Raw genomic sequence first — 6000 nt, forward strand, 5'->3', positions numbered from 1 at the left:
ATAATACTGATCCTATGTACAAGAATATCACTACTATAATACTGCTCCTATGTACAGGAATATAACTACTATAATACTGCCCCTATGTACAAGAATATAACTACTATAATACTGATCCTATGTACAAGAATATCACTACTATAATACTGCTCCTATGTACAGGAATATAACTACTATAATACTGCCCCATATGCACAGGAATATAACTACTATAATACTGCTCCTATGTACAAGAATATAACTACTATAATACTGCCCCCTATGTACAGGAATATAACTACTATAATACTTGTCCTATGTACAAGAATATAACTACTATAATACTGCTCCTATGTACAAGAATATAACTACTATAATACTGCTCCTATGAACAAGAATATATCTACTATAATACTTGTCCTATGTACAAGAATATAACTACTATAATACTGCCCTCTATGTACAAGAATATAACTACTATAATACTGCCCCTATGTACAAGAATATGACTACTATAATACTGCCCCCTATGTACAAGAATATAACTACTATAATACTGCTCCTATGTACAAGAATATAACTGCGATAATACTACCTCCAATATACAAGAATATAACTACTATAATACTGCTCCGATGTACAGGAATATAACTACTATAATACTGTTCCCTATAGATTGTGTGATTGCCATTTATATCAGCAGCTTTTTCATCTTTGTAAATTCCAGGGCAATGTATATTAAAGTGATACCTCTAATCTTAAGGCTTCTTTCTCATCTCTGTAGGATGAAGGTCACTGCTGTGAATTATATTGACATTGATTATAATTATTTATTCATTTTGTTGCTGTGGTTAGTGGCTCAGATCGAGGAGATTCCTATAATATGGAGATATATTGATTGAGTCGTCATCTTGTACATGTGGAGGCAATAAATCCAAGTGATTCCAGGGAGATTTTGTGTGATAAATATCACATCCTGGGACATGGAAATGACACGCTTTATTGGGACATAAAGTCAAAGCAAACAAGGAGACAATATCTGTAAGTCATATCGGTATCGATCCTCTGCTGGGATGTTCCTGTGCAGCCAACAGTGACTGTTAGGGGGTTCATGATCATATTCTTGAAAGCTTGATTCGATGCTTGTCATGTGGATGTGATATGACCGAGTGTGACCTTTATTCACTTATCAACATGAAATGTGTCTCAATTTGGATATAAATGCAATATACTTCAGCAAACTATGACAAATCTGCAGGTTCCAGTTCACACCCATAACAACCTGCCACCTCTGGTCACCAATCTAAAGTGTATAAATGCAATATACCCTGGAGAAGCACATACATTATCCAGGCGGGACACATATGACTCGCCCCCTGGGCCGTGGGGTACCCGGAACCTGGCCTTCTTGTGTACGGTGCTGATGGGGGTAGTAGTGGCAACCCGATCCCGTGGCTCAGGGTGGTCAGACCAAATGGTGGCAGTCTATTTGTAGGGTTTCGAATGTCAGACTACGCCACCCGTCGATTGCGGTCAGGGATGACCGCCGCTGCAAGGCAGACCGCTGAGGCTGGTGTTGGTGTGCAGCACAGGGATAGGATAACTCCCCACGGGAAGAGTGTAGCCTCAGGGCAGTGTAGGTGGATGCTGGGGGTGATGGTGCAGGCGCAGCATAAATCACACAGAGTCCAATGGTGCAGTTCAGGCCTTTTACTCACAGTTGATATCCAAGTCACTCTGTCAGCAATGACTGCCCAAGCCGTGCTGCGTCCACCAGGTGAGGGGCTCGGTCAACCCCCAGGCAACTCAGGAGTGTGGCACAGGACCCCCTTCTATCCTTTCTCTGGCCTCTCGTGCCCCACCAGTGACCATGCTTCTGTCCTGCTGCCTCGGGCCTTCTCTGGTAAAACTTGGCGCCAGTTTCCCTGACCCTATGTGGTGCTTCCAAGCGGGTGTAGCTAGGGGTCGCACCAATAAATGATCACAACCTCCGGTTCTCGGCTGAGGGATGATTTACCTCCACCAACTTGGGAATCCGGTACCCTTCTGCGGCCTGACCCTTCACCCGATATAACGCGGGCTTGCAACGGTTGCTGTCCGTTCTGCTCTCTTAGGGTCCCTTCTGCCTTCTTGTTTCTGGAGCCTTTCTACTCCTCTGTCTCTCCTCTTTCCTTCCTTCTCCTTCTCCTCTTCTCCTCTCTGGCCCCGGCCTTCTCTCTAGGCCTGCCTCGTGGAGCTGAGCTCAGGCTGAGCCACAGCTCCCTGTCAGCTGTCTCTGGCTGAACGTCTTCTCTCTCTGAACACTGACTAAAGATGGCCCCCACCTTTTATCTACCTCTCTGTGTTTGAGCTCAGGTGACCTGCACCCAATGAGCTCCTTCCTATGCTCCAGAAACCGTCCCCTTCTGCTCCTACATCACTGGGTTCTCTCCCCCCTCCCCACTCCAGCCAGGGACATGGTCAGTTGTGCCTGCATAAAGGGGAGCACCGTCGAGCCTAGTCAGTCGTGCCTGCATAAATGGGAGCACCGTCGAGCTGTCCCCCGGAAATGAGGTGAGTGTATGTATGTGTATGCAGCTAACTGAGCCCTGGTCCACACTCCATCCTTACCTGGGAGTGGAATATCACACCTCTGGTTGAGGTGCAATACCCCTGTAGCAACCGAACCCTCGGGGCGCTACACATACACAGTCAAGAAGATTATTAAAATACCATATAAAATACACAACAAAAAGACGGTCACAAAACCTTACACCCAATAACAAGTCCAATCCCAAAATAGTAATTCAGAAATTACTATTTTTTAATGGTGATTATTATGCATGTTGTACTTTACAACTTTATATAAATATTTTACCTATACAAAAACTACTATTTTCTCATACTGATATGTTCATTGTATCTGTGAATGTGTCTTGTAGGTTTATATATGAACTTTTCCTTGCTATATACAGTATTATGTTTATTTTCTTCTATTAAAGAAAAATCCACAATGTTCACTGAAATAACTCGAAAATGATGAAAGTGATTTTTAATTTAAAATGACTAAATATCAACTAATGGGGATCAGACTTTGCTTTTGAATTTTAGTTCAACAGAAAAAAGTATAAAAAAAACTAGTGTAAACTGCACTGGACAAAAATGATGGTTTCCTTAACTTAATATTTTACTGCATAACCTTTTGGGTCAATCATTGCAAACAAACGGTTTCTGTAACTGTCAATGAGACTTCTGCCCCCGTCCACAGGTATTTTGGCCCACTCCTCATGAGCAAACTGCTCCTTGTGTCTCAGGTGTGGAGGCGTCTTCTCTAGATTGCAGATTTCAGCTCCTTCCACAAATGTTCAATAGGATTTAGATCAGGGATCACAGAATGACACTTCAGAACAGTCCAATGCTTTCCTATTAGCTATTCTTGGATGATTTAGCTGTCTGTTTTGGGTCATTATCCAGCTAGAGGAGCCATAACCTGTGACTGAGACCAAACTTTTTGACACTGGGCAGCACATTTCGCACCAGAATTAACTTACCGTATTCTACCCTAGAGCTGTATTCACTATTCTTTTACTTATCTTGTACCGATCCTGAGTTTCATCCTGTATTATACTCCAGAGCTGCACTCACTATTCTTCTGGTGGAGTCACTATGTACAGTACAGACCTAAAGTTTGGACACACCTTCTCATTTAAAGATTTTTCTGTATTTTCATGACTATGAAGATTGTACATTCACACTGAAGGCATCAAAACTATGAATTAACACATGTGGAATTATATACTTAACAAAAAAGTGTGAAACAACTGAAAATATGTCTTATATTCTAGGTTCTTCAAAGTAGCCACCTTTTGCTTTGATGACTGCTTTGCACACTCTTGGCATTCTCTTGATGAGCTTCAAGAGGTAGTCACCGGAAATGGTCTTCCAACAATCTTGAAGAAGTTCCCAGAGATGCTTAGCACTTGTTGGCCCTTTTGACTTCACTCTGCGGTCCAGCTCACCCCAAACCATCTCGATTGGGTTCAGGTCTGGTGACTGTGGAGGCCAGGTCATCTGGCGTAGCACCCAATCACTCTCCTTCTTGGTCAAATAGCCCTTACACAGTCTGGAGGTGTGTTTGGGGTCATTGTCCTGTTGAAAAATAAATGATGGTCCAACTAAACGCAAACAGGATGGAATAGCATGCCGCTGCAAGATGCTGTGGTAGCCATGCTGGTTCAGTATGCCTTCAATTTTGAATAAATCCCCAACAGTGTCACCAGCAAAGCACCCCCACACCATCACACCTCCTCCTCCATGCTTCACGGTGGGAACTAGGCATGTAGAGTCCATCTGTTCACCTTTTCTGCGTCGCACAAAGACACGGTGGTTGGAACCAAAGATCTCAAATTTGGACTCATCAGACCAAAGCACAGATTTCCACTGGTCTAATGACCATTACTTGTGTTCTTTAGCCCAAACAAGTCTCTTCTGCTTGTTGCCTGTCCTTAGCAGTGGTTTCCCAGCAGCTTTTTTACCATGAAGGCCTGCTGCACAAAGTCTCCTCTTAACAGTTGTTGAAGAGATGTGTCTGCTGCTAGAACTCTGTGTGGCATTGACCTGGTCTCTAATCTGAGCTGCTGTTAACCTGCGATTTCTGAGGCTGGTGACTCGGATAAACTTATCCTCAGAAGCAGAGGTGACTCTTGGTCTTCCTTTCCTGGAGCGGTCCTCATGTGAGCCAGTTTCTTTGTAGCGATTGATGGTTTTTGCAACTGCACTTGGGGACACGTTCAAAGTTTTCCCAATTTTTCAGACTGACTGACCTTCATTTCTTAAAGTAATGATGGCCACTCGTTTTTCTTTACTTAGCTGCTTTTTTCTTGCCATAATACAAATTCTAACAGTCTATTCAGTAGGACTATCAGCTGTGTATCCACCAGACTTCTGCACAACACAACTGATGGTCCCAACCCCATTTATAAGGCAATAAATCCCACTTATTAAACCTGACAGGGCACACCTGTGAAGTGAAAACAATTTCCGGTGACTACCTCTTGAAGCTCATCAAGAGAATCTCAAGAGTGTGCAAAGCAGTCATCAAAGCAAAAGGTGGCTACTTTGAAGAACCTAAAATATAAGACATATTTTCAGTTGTTTCACACTTTTTTGTTAAGTATATAATTCCACATGTGTTAATTCATAGTTTTGATGCCTTCCGTGTGAATGTACAATTTTCATTGTCATGAAAATACAGGAAAATCTTTAAATGAGAAGGTGTGTCCAAACTTTTGGTCTGTACTGTACATACATTACATTACTTATCCTGTACTGATCCTGAGTTACATCCTGTATTATACTCCAGAGCTGCACTCACTATTCTGCTGGTGTAGTTGTGACACCCCAGGGGTCTGGTTGCCACAGTAATAGAGATATTATGTCTGAGAGCAAGTGGGAGGTTTCTCTGGTCAGGATCCCTAAGCATGCAACACGGCCCACCCAGACCTGGGAGGGGAGGAATCTGCCCTTATAAACTGGGTCTGGGGTGGGATTAGAGCAGTCAGAGTGAAGCTGCAGACAGAGTCAGAGTCTGGACAGGGAAAGGAAGAACTAGGAGCTCTGTAGGAGCAGTAGCTGAAGTCCAGGGGCTGGAGCTGAGCAGAGATAGAGCTCGCCCTGGACGAAGATACTAAAACCGGACACAAGAGTCCGAGGCTGTGGGGACTGATCTACACCCAGCAGCAGAAACCAGCCGGCAGGGGATTCCAGGTCCTCTGGCCATAGAAGCCCGGAGGCTCAGTCACAGAGAAGGGACCAGCGCCGCCATCCAGGAGCGGAGACTAACAGAAAGCCCCAAGTCACCAGCCATACGGGTGAGCACCACACGGTATACTCAGGGACGTGGGCTACTTGTAACCGCTGACAGCAAGGTAGCCAGGAAGAGTGCAGATTAACGGGGAGGCCTACAACTCCACCTGGCCAGGGGAACTCCTGCTTGCTCGCAGACTGACCAGGCCCCTTATACTAGCCAGTACTCCCGGGAGG

This window comes from Phyllobates terribilis, unplaced genomic scaffold (assembly GCF_046119375.1).
Source record: "Phyllobates terribilis strain yellow unplaced genomic scaffold, ASM4611937v1 Scaffold_13__5_contigs__length_258822181, whole genome shotgun sequence".
In the NCBI taxonomy this organism is placed as follows: Eukaryota; Metazoa; Chordata; class Amphibia; order Anura; family Dendrobatidae; genus Phyllobates; species Phyllobates terribilis.